The 14,097-nt window shown below is 38.5% G+C and overlaps 1 long non-coding RNA gene across 1 annotated transcript in view; it reads right to left on the reverse strand.

Moving 5' to 3' along the window:
• Positions 1-14,097, reverse strand: part of LOC116154855 (uncharacterized) — a 63,828-nt gene that overhangs the window by 46,181 nt on the left and 3,550 nt on the right. The gene's annotated exons all lie outside the window — the stretch shown is intronic.

Raw genomic sequence — 14,097 nt, forward strand, 5'->3', positions numbered from 1 at the left:
CTTTGGCATTTGCTGATGCTTTTTCTTACATCCTCTCACGTCCTTCTACACAGCATTGCAGAAACCAAACGCCCTGTCTAATTCCATCTGCGTGCCTTAGCTGTCGATTACATTATCCCACAATTAGCACGACGGCGGGTGATCTGGGAGGGTGGGATGGTATTGCTGTGAGTGACCTATTATTATCTGCAGATTACATTTTACATGGAAATTAAATGAATTCTGCCAGAGCTCTGGGGCCAGGGAGAGAAGAAAATGCCTCATTGTTCAGTTTCGCGAGCTGGAGGGACTGCACGTGGCGATAAAGAGACCTGTGTCTGTGCAAACAAGGCGTGGGCTTCCAGTTTGAAAGATGCATTTGTTACACCGAAGCTTGAAATAGGAAATATGTGTGGGCAGAAACAATGGAGATGAAAGGGGAGAAAACTAATTATTACTACCACTGCATATGCGTATTGGGGTATTTATATAATGTGTTAAACTTCCTCTGTCGGGAGAATGTTTGTCATGTCAGTGAGAACGAAACTTTACCCTGAGACAGCGTGCACTAAGGCTTCACACTTACAGCTCAATGAGCTGTTTTTTTTTCTCGAAATTATCTTCTGCACCTTTCTCTTCTCTCTCCTTGCCTTTCAGTGAACACCATCTCCTTTGTCTTTCTTGTGCCTTTTGTTTGCTCAGTAAGTGTGCCTTTTATTTTTCTTTCTCAGGCATATGGCAGTTATCAATATTAAAAAATGAGTGGGAAAAAGAGCCCTGCCTGAAGTCACAGTGGCTTGGGGAAACAATATTATAGCTGAGAAATCTAGAAAAGGCCAGAGACTCATAGAGCCCTTAGCTTGGATGGCAGGGGAACAACACACTCTCAACCAGGTGTTCTGAAATCTAGAGAGAGAAATGGAGTGACCTCATCCTGTTGGGGAAAGGAGTTCAGTTCTGACCAACGATCATGTTTCCTCAACTGTAAAAGGAGGTGGAGGTGTCTGAATCAAGTCTCCCAAAGGTCTCTTCACACAGGACAGTTAGTATCTTAACTCATTCCCCTGGCAAATATTTATGCAGCAACCTAGCCATTAGCAAAGCATTGGGCTGGGCATTAGTGAAGATTAAATATGGGGACTATACATACAACGAATGAGCTAAATCCTAAACAAGCCCTTTCTACCAGGCACCCAGTAAAACGTTTCCCCTTCCATTTATGTTTCTGTGCAGACATCTCCTTTTGTCTTTTTAAAATTATTTTTAAATTGAGGTAACATTGGTTTATAACAGTATATAAGTTTCATGTGTACATCATTATATTTTAACCTCTGTATTCTCTACAATGTGCTCACCACCAAAAATTTAGTTTCCAGTTGTCACCACCAGAGGCAAAAGAATGAAACTAGACCATTATCTCATATCATCCACAAAAATCAACTCAAAGTGGATTAAAGACTTGAGTGGAAGACCTGAAACCACAAAACTCAAAGAGAACACAGGCTGTATGCTTTTTGACATCACTCTTAGCAATATCTTTCTGGATAAGCCTCCTCAGGCAAGAGGAACAAGAGTAAAAATTTAAAAATGGGACTCTACCAAACCAAAAGCTTCCGCACAGCAAAGGAAACCATGAACCAAATGAAAAGACAATATACTGAATCAGAGGAGATATCAGCAAATCACGTATCCAATAAGGGGTTAAGACCCAAAATATATAAAGGACTCATCCAACGCAACAACAACAAAACAAACAACCCCTTCCCATCTTGAGGGGCTGTGTTCTCGAGAGTAGGAAGTCTATCAACATCTCTATGCCTGTGGATCTTTGTGTCTAAAACAGGAGCAGAAGGACTGTGACTGGAAACTCAGCTTTAGTTCGTCAGCAAGAGGGTTTAGTGGATCTGGAATAAGCCTGCAGCTTAGCCATTCATGGTATTTGGGGAATGAGGGGACCCTACATACGCTTGAATAACGACTAGTAAAAACCATAGTTTTTGAGCTCATCTTCTTTGTCAAGTAGTGCTGCACACACACTGGGTAATTGGTGGTTAGTAGTTTCTTTCCTTTTCGGATTTCTTGGTACGTAACGTATCACGAACAATATAACAAACACGGACTGAAAAGAGAAGAAGAAGAACATCTCCCCCACCCACTGTGGAAATGATGCTGGTGACGCGCACCCTGACCATTAGAGGACTTGAATCTTTATAGGAAATTGCCAAGACGCTGTACTAAATGCTCAAGGAAGAACGATGCAGGGGGTTTCAAACTTCTGTGTATCAGAATCACCAGAGGCTACTGCAAAGTATTAAGATTCTGGGTACCACCACCCCCCATTCACCCCATCTGATTCAGTTGGTCTGGGCGGAGGCCAGAGATTCTGTGTGTGATCTTAACAGGGGTGCTTTGTGCCAGCCTGAGAGAAACACTGGCGCAGGAGCGAAGTACTCAAATTCTGCCCGTATTAATTAGCAATTGTATGCAGGTCCTAAAACATTTAAAGCATGTCCACTAAAATCCCAAGGGAGAGAATGGCCATGAAGATTGAAAGGGTCGTCTACATAAAGCACCTATGTTTAGTCTCAATTTACACTTTGTGCTTAATAATAATCACTCTTATTACCTCCATTCCAGTGAGGAGGGGGGAGGTTCTGGAGTGTAGCTATCACTCACTGAACAGTTTCCAGGCGTATCATACAACAGCAGAAATGTACGGGGTCTGGAGTCTCAAACCAAAACGCCAAGGCCTGGAACTGGAACAGGGCTTTTAACTTAGAAAAACTGGGAAAGAGGCTAATGCCGATAGAAGATGGCATGGAAAAACTTCAAAAGCCAGGCACTGTGGTGGCCTTTGATGAGATCCCAGTGCAATCTTGAGCTGGCCTGTTGGGCTCATTCAGAGAAGAGGAGGGTAACTGCAAGTTTTGCGGTGGCTGCAAAGACTCCAGGTGACTACTAGCCCATCGTGCACTCCAGGAGGGTCTGACGTGTGAATCGGCCCTGATACATAATTGTTTCTTTTTCAGCATTAGTCACACTTGATTATTAACTTCCTAGAACACTTCCAGAAAAAGGTCTATGTGCATTAAGTTCGAGTCAACAATTTGTTCTCAAATGAAAAAAGGTCACATTCAAAGCTGAGCTCTATGAAGGAAGTCACTGAGTTTAACAGTCACTTCTGTAACCAGCACATTCTAAAATAAGTTTGCAGAATGCTATATGAAGAAACGAATTAATACTGAATATGAATAGTGAATATATACATATATATATTTAAATTATTTCATTGATCCAGCCCTGTCAAATCACTTTATAATTAATTTTCTCATTTTGGCATCAAGGTTGTTGATGTTATAAATATATCTTTCCATTAACTTAATTATTTCTAAAATTTCAAAACATGCTTTTCAGCCATTTCTAGCTATTAGTTTGGGGTTAGATATGCCATTCATAATGAGATAGCTCCATATATTCTAGGGCAGAATGGTGATTTATGTGTAATACACATTTCCATGAAGAATAAAAGGCTTATTTATTTAAAAATGAATTTTAGAACAGGAAAAGAGCCTGGAGTCTCATAGGTGAAAAGAAACATTTTCATAATACCAGGCCCCAAATGTGAGCCAGTATTACTCATCTTTGAACTTTCAATCCCTATTCCTTTTTTAATTAAAAAATGCTTTATTTAGATATACTTTACATATCATATAGTTCACCCATTTAAAGTGCACAATTCAACAGTCTTCAGTGTGGACTTGTGCAACCCTCACCACAGTCGTAACTACAGAATGTATTTCTCACCCCAAAAAAGAAATCCCATCCCCACGAGCAGACTCTCCCTGGTCCCGCTCCAGATCTATGACAAAAATTAGTCTACTTCTTGTCTCTATGTATTCACCTATTCCGGACATTTCAAATAAGTGGAATCATACAACATGCAGTCTTTTCTGACTTTACACTTGGCAAAATGTTCTCAAGGTTCATCCAGGTTTCAGCATGTATCAGAACTTCATTCCCCTTTACTGCTTTTTATTGTGTATCACATTGTGTTCATCCATTCATTTGCTGTGAACATTTGTTTCCACTCTAAGTGGAACATTTAAGTTGTTTTCCACAACTTGAGTTGTACAAGGTTTTGTCTGGATGTATTTGTGAATCTAACTAGTAGTGGAATTGCTGGGCCATAGGACAACTCTCTGTAACAGTTTAAGGGCTAGCCAAACTATTTTCTAAAGTAGCTGCTTCGTTTTACATTCCCACTGGCATTGCGTAACAGTTTCAATTTCTTCACGTCTTTGTTAATACTTGTTAATATTTTTTCTATTATAACCATCCTACTGAGTATGAAGTGGTATCTTATTATGGTTTTGATTTGCATTTCCCTAATGACTAATGATACTGAACACCTTTTCATGTGATGATTGACCATCTGTGTCAGCCCCTTTGCCCAATTTGTTGAGTTATTTGTCTTTTTATTATTGAATTGTAAGAGTTCTTTGCATATTTTAGATACAAGTCATTGACCAAATACATGATTTACAAATGTTTTCTCCCACTCTGTACATCATTTCGCTTTCCTGATAATGTCCTTTGATGGGTACATGTTTTTAATTTGATGGTGTCTATTTATCTTTTCTTCTGTCTCTTGTGGTTTTTTTTGTCACTTTGGATTAGGAAATAATGCCTAGTCCAAACTCATGAAGATATATGCCTATATTTTCTTTTAAGAATTTTATCATTTAGCTTCTACATTTAGGTCTGATCTATTTTGTTGTGTGAGGTATAAGGAAGTGTTCCTACTTCAGTTTTTCTGCATGTGGATATCCAATTGTTCCAGCACTATTTGTTGAAAAGACTATCCTTTCCCCATTTTGTTGTCTTGAAACACTTTTTAAAAAATCAATTGATTATAAACGTAAGGGCTTATTTCTGGATTCTTAATTCTGTTTCATAGATGGATATACTTATACTAGTATTATACTGTGTTGGTTCCTACACCTTTGTAGTAAGTTTTGAAATTGGGAAGTGTCAGTCATCCAGTTTGGTTCTTTTTTTTACCTCAATATTATTTTGGTTATTCTAGGTCCCTTGCATTTCCATATACATTTTAGAATTAGCTTGCCAATTTCTGCCAAAAACAAAAAAGCCAGCTAAAATTTTGATAGAGATTGTGTTGAATTTATAGATCAATTTGGGGAGGATTGCCATCTCAGCAATATTAAGGCTTCCAACTCATAATCATGGGACAATTCTCCATTTATTTTGATAAAATTTCTATTTCTATCCATAACATTTTGTAGTATTCAGGGTACAAGTATTGTTTGCTAAATTTTTCCTGAGTATTTTATTCTTTTTGATGCTATTAGAACTGGAATTTTCTTAATTTCATTTTCAGATATTTCATTCCTAGTGTAGAAATACGATTAATCTTTTGTATGTTGCTCTTTTATCCTGCAACCTTGCTAAACTCATTTATTCTAATAGGTTTTTAGTTTAAGTGAATTTCTCAGGATTTTCTATGTGTAAGATCCTATTATCTTCAAATATTATTTGACTTTTCCTACCCAATCTGGATGCTTTTTCTTTCTTTTTCTCATCTAAATGCCCTGCCTAGAACCTCTGGTAAGATGTTGCATAGAAGCGATGAAGGCAGTCATCCTTGTCTTCTTTCTCATCTTCGGGGAAAATCATCCCAGATTTATCCACTAAGTTTAGCTGTGGGTATTTCATAGGTATCCCTTATCAGGTGGAGGAAACTGTCTACTATTCCTAGTTTGACTCTTTTTTTTTTTTTTTATCATGAAAGAGTGTTAGATTTTGTCAAATGCTTTTTCTGTATCTATTGAGATGATCACATGGTTTTTATCCTTCATTTTATTAACATAGTGTATTGCATTAACTGGTGTTTGGCTGTCAAATTAAATCTGCCTTTTTTGGACAAATTCTACTTGGTTGTGGTGTGTAAATCTTTTTATATGTTGCTAAGTCTGGTTTGCTAGTATTTTGTTGAGGATTTTTGCATCTATATTCATAAGAGATGTTGGTCTGTAAATTTCCTATGATCTCTTTGTTTGCTTTTGGAATTGTGGTGTTACTGGCCTCATAAAATTAGTCAGGAAGTGCTCAAAGAGTTGATAAAGATTACTACTAATTCTTCCTTAAATGTTTGGTAGAACTCACCAGTGAAGTCACCTGAGACTGTGGGAATGTTTGACCAACTTATCTTCCCACATCAAAAAATAATCTGCAGAGTTAAATAGAATCCGTTAGAGATATACCTTTTGACCTGACAAGATATCCATGAGGTACTTATGAAACTAGAAAAGAACAATGTGGAAAAATGTGTACTATATGATTGCCTTTCTGAAAACAATTATATAACTTTAATATGTGTGTATGCAATTATATATGTCTACATGCCTGCATGTACATTTATTCACTTTTACTCCAAATATATTAACATTAATCTGTGTAAAAATATATACATATAAAATATTAATATTAAAATTATTACACAAATATCCTCCTACACCGGGGCTCTATTTCTGCGGGACGGATTCCCAGGACTGGTGTTGCTGGGCTGAGCAGTACATGTATTTTAGGTTTAACAAACGTTGCCAGGTTGCTCACAATTCTGATTTCCATGAGTAATATCTGAGAGCACCCATTTTTCTGTATCCCTGACAATAATGATTGTTTTTAAATTAAAAAAATTTACTAGTCACAGGTTCAAATTATTGTTTCAATGCTAGTTTAATTGACATGTCTGTAACTTTGAGTTTGGATATATCTAAATGTTTGTGAGCCATTTTGTTTTCCTGTGTGTTGTTTATTCATTACCTTGCCCATTTTTCCTGTAAATTTCCTTTCTTTGTCAATATGTAAGGTTATTTTAAATATTATAATGTAAAACCAGTGCCATATGCAATGTAAAGACATTTGGGAAACATTTTAATATTAACTTTGTGTTATAAAATTTCCTTTCAATTTTGGCCTGAGCTAATGTGTCCATATTTTCTTTTAAAGTTTCTGGGTTCTCAGATTTGATCAGGAGTGTCCCCTACCCCTATATAGAATATGCGTATTTCTTAGTTTTTATGTAGGAGTCTATTTGTGCGTTTAAGACTTCAATGTATATAAATATTCTTGATAGTCTTTGGTATACTATGGGTTCAACTTGTTAACATTTCATACTTGTGCATACATATTTCATAATCGAAAGTGCTTTGTGTTTTTATACTACCTTCATCAGATTTTGGTATTTTGCTTACTGCTTATTAAATTGGTTAGTTTTCTTTTCTTTTCTTTTTTTTTTTTTTTTTTGCCTGTGTTCTGAACTAGCATAGTAACATTGAATCATCTGTTATGAAAGATGGATGAAAGTCAACTTTGAACCTAGTCTGTCTTGTTGCCTTTTTTCAGTGATAAATTTTAAATTACCTTTCTAATATTATCTAGGGTAATAGAGTATTCTATTTTTTCCCTGCTTTAGTCAATTTTGGTAATTTATACTTTTCTAGGAAATTACACATTTCTTCTAAGTTTTCCAATTGGTTTTATAAAATTTTAGGTCTGATTTTTCCTTAATTCTTTTAATCTCCTTTCTGTTTGCAGTCATGTCTTCTCTTAATCTTGCATATTTCTCTCTTTTTAACTCCCGACTTGTCTAGTTTATTGGTCTTTCCAAGGAAACAGTTTTTGGGTTTCATTGCTACTTTTAAAATAGGCTTTATTAATTCCTCTTTTCTTTTGTTTATTTTTTCTGATTAAGGCATTATATTTCTTAGTTTTTTCTTGTTTTTTTATTTCTGAAATTAATGCATTTAATTTATGAATTTAATTTATAGCTATATATTGTCCTCTGAGTACAGTTTTTTATGAATTTCCACAGGTTTTAGTATGTATTTACCTCTTCTCTGCTTTCTAGGTTTATAATTCAACTAGTTAGGAGTATTTTTCTTAATTTTCAAGTAATTTTGATTTTTTTTATTTTTGGTAACTTTCTAATTTTAGTGGGTCTGATTAAGAAATGTGACTTTTATAATCTAGTCTCTTTAATTTTATTAATTTCTTTTAAGATGAAGTATGTGATTTCATATATTGATGGCAGTAATAAATTGGCATAGTGATTTGGGAAAACAATTTGTCAATGTCTGATAATGCTGTAGTTGTATGTATTCTGTGACACAGCCATTCCACTTACGGATTCATATAAAACGCATACATATATATATATATACACTCTCTCCTTGTGTGTGTGTGTGTGTGTGTACCTACATGTTTGCACACACACATATGGAGAAGAGAAGGTGTGTGTGTTTATGTATACATGTGCATATATATAAATTGTAACTTCAAAAAAATTGAAATAAACCTAATTAACCTATAGGTTTGTGGCTTTTATAATAGGATTGAGTAAATAAGCCATGATTAACTATAGAGTGGACTGCTATACAACAATTATGATGAATTACTAGATATATATATATATATATAGATAGATATATAGATAGATATATAGATATATATATGACATGGGATGCAGATGGTAAGGCATAAAATGATATGCACAGTGTGGAAGCATTTAATGTTTAAATGCTTGCAACAATACCACATATTATTTGTGAAAACATCCACATGTATCCACATATAAAACCATGCATGAAGAAGTTACATAGCAACTTCCAGATACTGGCTTTCCCTCTGGGGAGGGAGAGAGAGGTGAAGCCGTACTGTATTATTTATTTCTTAAAAAGAACATTGAAGCCAAAACGGCAAAATGACAGCATCTGGTTAATTGTCAAGGGAAGTACCTGGGTGTCCGTGTATTGCCTATTCCCTCTCTTTATTAGACAGAGAAGGTGCTTGGCTGGTTCACCAGTGTTCCTCAGTGTTAAGCACAGCGATGAGGACAATTCTCAGTTTTACATAAGTTAGGAAGTGAGGTTCAAGTTAAGTCATACAAGAGCCAATGGAAAGAAAGAACCTTTTTTTTTTAATCTTAGAAAATAGAAGACTTGACAAGATTAGGATTAATCTCTTTAAATTAATCCAGGGATTTTTCCTAATAGAAAGAACTGAACTTGTTCTATCCATGAAGCAAGTGTGGAAACAGAGGATTGGAAAGGAGACAGATCAACTCAATGACTAGAAGCGTCTAGAACATGCACAGAGGACTCCAGGAGGAAATGACCCTCTTGTCAGATGTTCAGACAGACAAAACAACCCGGCATATGTACTGTTTAGGAAAGATCCATAATGCTAATGGGTATCGTTTAATGAATGCTTTCCAAGCATTTTATATACATTAATTTTAAAATTTCCATAACAACCTTATGAGTTGACAACAGCTTGTAAGAATAACGGCTATGATGATGCTTACAAAGCACACGCTGCAGCACGTGGCCCTGCTCAGAGATTCAAGGAGCTATTCGTTTTATTAACAATCTTGATTAGGATCCCATTTCCTACCCAAAACTTGGTAGTCGACTGAGGGGCTATTGTCCAGAGAAGAGTCATAACATATTCGCACACTCGCAGTCTTTTACTCAATCCAGGTTGCTCTACGTGAGGCAGTTAGAGGCAGAATAAGGAAGGGAAGCCAGAATGTCAGTCACTGGACCAAGATCACACGCCCACTGTCAAACTTCGGTGTTGGAGAAAGGGCACTGCACTGAGAAGCATGTAAACTCGGAGCAGTAGAAATGTCTGTCCTTTACAAGTGGCTTTGTGTCCCTGAGCTAGTACCGTTGTGTCACTGAGTCTGTGTCTCCCTACCCTAGGTCCCCTTTGTTTCCAAATTCTAGGCTGTTTAGTCACACGTGGGGTCAATGTGGATGAGTTCTCAGAAAATAAATTGATGACCCAAACACAAGTGACCCTTGAAGAACGTGGGTGTTAGGGGTGCTGACCCACTGTGTAACTGAAAATCTGCATATAACTTTTGACTGCCCCAAATCTTAACCATTCATAGCTTACTGCTGATAATAATATAAACAATGAACACATATTTTGTATGTTGTATCTGTTATATTCTGTACTCTTACAATAAGCAAGCTAGAGAAAAGATGTTATTAAGAAAATCATAAGGAAGAAAATATATTTACACTACATATATGTATTTATGGAAAAAACTTTTGCATGTAAGTGGACCTGGGCAACTCAAACATGTGTTGTTCAAGGGTCAGCTGTACATAGAGGGGAGATAGCAGTTCATGCCTTAATTTAAACCTGTTAATAAACCTGTTGTATTAACTTTCTGGGCTATTTGCAGATTGTATCCTGTGTGGCTGCCTCTTCCCAATGACAGACATGTTCTGAGCTTTTCAAATCCTGGGAATGATTAGGGTGGGTAATGTCAGCTGATTATGAATTTCTGGTGTGTGGCCCACAGCTATTGGTGATGAATCAGGCTGCTACACAAGGGGACTTTTGATCAAGAGCACATTTCTGCATAATGAGAAGTAAAGTAGTGCAGATTAATGGTGTCAGCATTTTAATGGGATCTGGGAAAATGGCTGGGTGATGGATTCCTTTTTGCAGAGAGCAGCCCAGTCTTCTGCCTCCCAGATTTGCATCAAGGAGCCCAGGGGGAGCCACTGAAAGGTCATTGCATCTCTCTTTGACATGTGTTGGCAGAAGAGTTTCCTGGTTGTGTCTACCTCCTCTTTGTTGCCATCCTTTCCCCAACAGAGTATGGCACTCAGAGCAAGAGACGAGGAAAACTGTCCAGGGTCAGGGATGTCGGAAGCACCATCATTAAACAACTCATAAAGGAAGTGTGTAGTCCTCAGGTAGTACCAGGTTCACTAGCATGGTCCTTGCCAAGGATTTATGAAGGGTGGCCCATCTTTATGTCTGGGTGAGGGGGGTACCCCTGACCTGCCCTCTATGTGAGTTTTGTTACCTCAGGCAAATCTGGAGGAAGAAGACCTGACAGTATGTCCACGTGAACACAGCCTGTAAACAGCAGCCAGGGCCGAGCTCAAGGCCAGGGTCAAGGCAATCCACAAGGTTTGGGCTGCTGCTATGAACACCGAGGTGGTACCTTCTGATCACCTACAGGATGCCTCGAAGGTGCACATGCTTTGCATTTATCATTTCAGTTAATAATCTCCCTGCAATGCAAGCATTCCTATTGCCAGTTTATGGACGAGGAACTTGAGGCTCTGGGTATTTATTTGCCTCTTTTGAAATTAGATAGAAAACGATAATAGTGGTAATAGTCATGATTATAATCACGATCATAATTGCTAAAATTTGCGTAGCTTTCCCTATAAGCTGTCCACGCTCCTAAGAGCTCTTTACATCTGCATTTATTAGAGCATTAAAATGATGCTACAAGATTGGGCATTGTATTTTCACATCTACAGATGTGGAAATTGAAGCACCATAAGGTTACATTACTTGCCCAGAGTCACACCGTAAGTTATAAAGGTATGATTTGAACCTTAACATCTCGTATTAACCCCTATGCTCAGGAGCCAGATTTAAGATGCTAACTTGTTATGGTAACTGGAGTACTCTTTCCCCGGTTCCCACTGCTTTCTGGTATAACCCCACCTCTACCTTTGAGCTGCTAAAATTTACATGCTCATAAATATTTATGTAAGTGCCACAGAGCCCTAAACCGAGTTAGTTCTCTGCTGTACGCTTGCACACCCCTCTATTCTTCCCCTATTTTAAACCTCATCACACTTTCCGACGATCTCTCGCATAACATTTGGCCTTCCCTTGCAGATCTGAAGCTGCAAGAGGGCAGGTGATGGCCCATCTTTGCTTAGCATTTACACGCTCAAGGTCTAGGATGATGTCTGTACAAACAAACTTGCATTTCTGATTGCTACCACATTTCACAAATACTCTCGGAAGAATACTGGCAATTGGGAAGGTGTATTTTGTAGGGTCTGAAAGGAAATATAAACTATTTGCCAAAGCAAAATTCCAACTGGGTGGCTCCAGGGGGCACCATAAATAAATAGGCATCAATACTCCTGAGTTGGAGACACTGAGATACAATAAGATGTCCCAGGACAGCCAAATGGATGAGAAAATCCGTCCCTACTATGTGCTATGAAAGCAGCAAACAAGCCGTGATTTCCAATACAGGCTCTAAATCAAAAGATGACATGCCTTGATTTGCAATTGAATTTTCTCACCTTGGCAACTCCGTGAAGCACGCTTAGTGACAGGCAGCAAGCATGGTGCCTTATTAACGATGGTTAGTGGGTTTTCTAAGCGAAGTCATGGAATAAACAGTTGTGGATGAAGAAATGAAGAAATGACTGAACACATGAATGAATATAATAAAGACAGGTTTGCTCCAAGGGGAAACTGGTGCTTTTCTCCCACGACATGATGCCTCTCTCTGTTTCCAATGATCCTTACGTGTACACACTACAGTTTCTGCCCCTTCCTGAGGACACCCTGTGACCCATGGATGAACACTGGGATCTCCGTTTTACAAAGGGAGAGAGGGCAGCTAACAGAGGTGAAGAGGTTTTTTAAAATAATGCATCATCATCGTCGTTATTATCATCATTGCTATCCTGCAGATGCCTTTGTCTTTGAGCACCTGTTATTCGCTGGGGACAATAAGCCCAAAGACAATTCAAGTGCAGAAGAGACTGGGGGCCTCGGCTGCCTACTCAGAAAAGAGCTCAGGGGCCCAGAAACCAGCACAGCTGAGGACGCGCCAAGGGTTCAGTTACTGAACCGAGGACCCTCGCTTAGAGCAACTCTTAGAATGTTCTCAGATCTTCAGTGCTGACCTAGTTTTTGTGGCCTCCTGTTGCAGGGACAGGTTTTCCTACTCCCAATATCCATGACACTCTATGAGGTTTATAAATCCAGTGTCAGTCCCACTGCTTGTAACTTGCCTTTGATATATATATTAAAAAAAAGTGTTTCATTAGGCAAGGCTTTGTTTATTCAAAACTCATTCCTCCCTCACATCTTAATGATTTTTAAGCTCAGACTATTAATCTTCTTACCCGAGTTAAAACTTTCTCCCAATGTGTTCTTTTATAGATATTTCCCAATTCAGAAGCTTACATTCAATGCCTTCCATGGACTTTCTTGGGGACAATAACTAGCTGGAGAGCTTTGTTATCACTCAGAAATGCTGAAGAAAGTGTTCCAAAATTAGATGGGCTGGTGGGCTACGAGCTTTCTGGAGTATCCTTGCCTCTGGGAGTTGCTAAATCAAACAATTTAATTCAATACATTTTGGGAAAAGCTTTGAGTTTCTCTCTGCACTGGCCACTGTGTAAGTCCAGGGCTAAGGTGTACTGAGGCCACCACCATGCAGTGAGGATAAGACATGACCCATATAGAAGAATTGCAAATAGATGAGCTCCATGGTAGAAAGTCGTATAAAAAGCTGTGGGGGAAGAAGTTAATTCCATCAGGGCTGATGTTGGGCAAACTTTCAAGAGCTAGTTAAATACTATCTTGCACCAAGCATGCGTTAGATTGAGGAGGGGAACAACATTCAAGCCCAAGGGAACAGCGGGAGCGAAGAGGACGGAGGGGCACAGAACCGTCTGTGTGTTGTGCTGGCAGAACTCTTTTTCTGCTGCCAGTGTTCTGGCTTCTTTCATTCTCTTGGATACGGTATGTTCTTTCTCAGCACTGGGGTTCTGCAACCGCTCTCCCCTCAGCTGGGAACCGTAACCCCAGCCCAGCTCTCTTGGCCGACTCCTTCCCATTCCTTCCTTTCTCAGCTTGAGTGTCATGTTCTCAAGCTGGCCTGTCCTGACACACTAGACTCAGTTCCAATCTTTGATTTATGGCCCCATCACATTTCTGAAATCCTCTTTGTTAACTTCCATTACACTCAACACACTTGCTTATTAATGCCTGCCTTCCTCGATCCAGTGTGCTAAGTTAATTAAAGCAGGAGGCCACTAGGCGGAGGGGGCTCTAATCCACGGCAGCCTATGTAAACACACCCAAATCCAAACCTGTAAGTGCCTCAAAGCTAGGAAATCGAAACACGAAGGACAACCCACCACAGACAAGTCGGTTTTCAGCTACAGCCAATCAAATAATGTCCTTCTTTTACTTCCACACTTTATGTAAGTCTTTCCTCCATCTCCGGTTGGCAGAGTGCGC

This window comes from Camelus dromedarius, chromosome 9, assembly GCF_036321535.1.
Source record: "Camelus dromedarius isolate mCamDro1 chromosome 9, mCamDro1.pat, whole genome shotgun sequence".
Classification (NCBI taxonomy): domain Eukaryota; kingdom Metazoa; phylum Chordata; class Mammalia; order Artiodactyla; family Camelidae; genus Camelus; species Camelus dromedarius.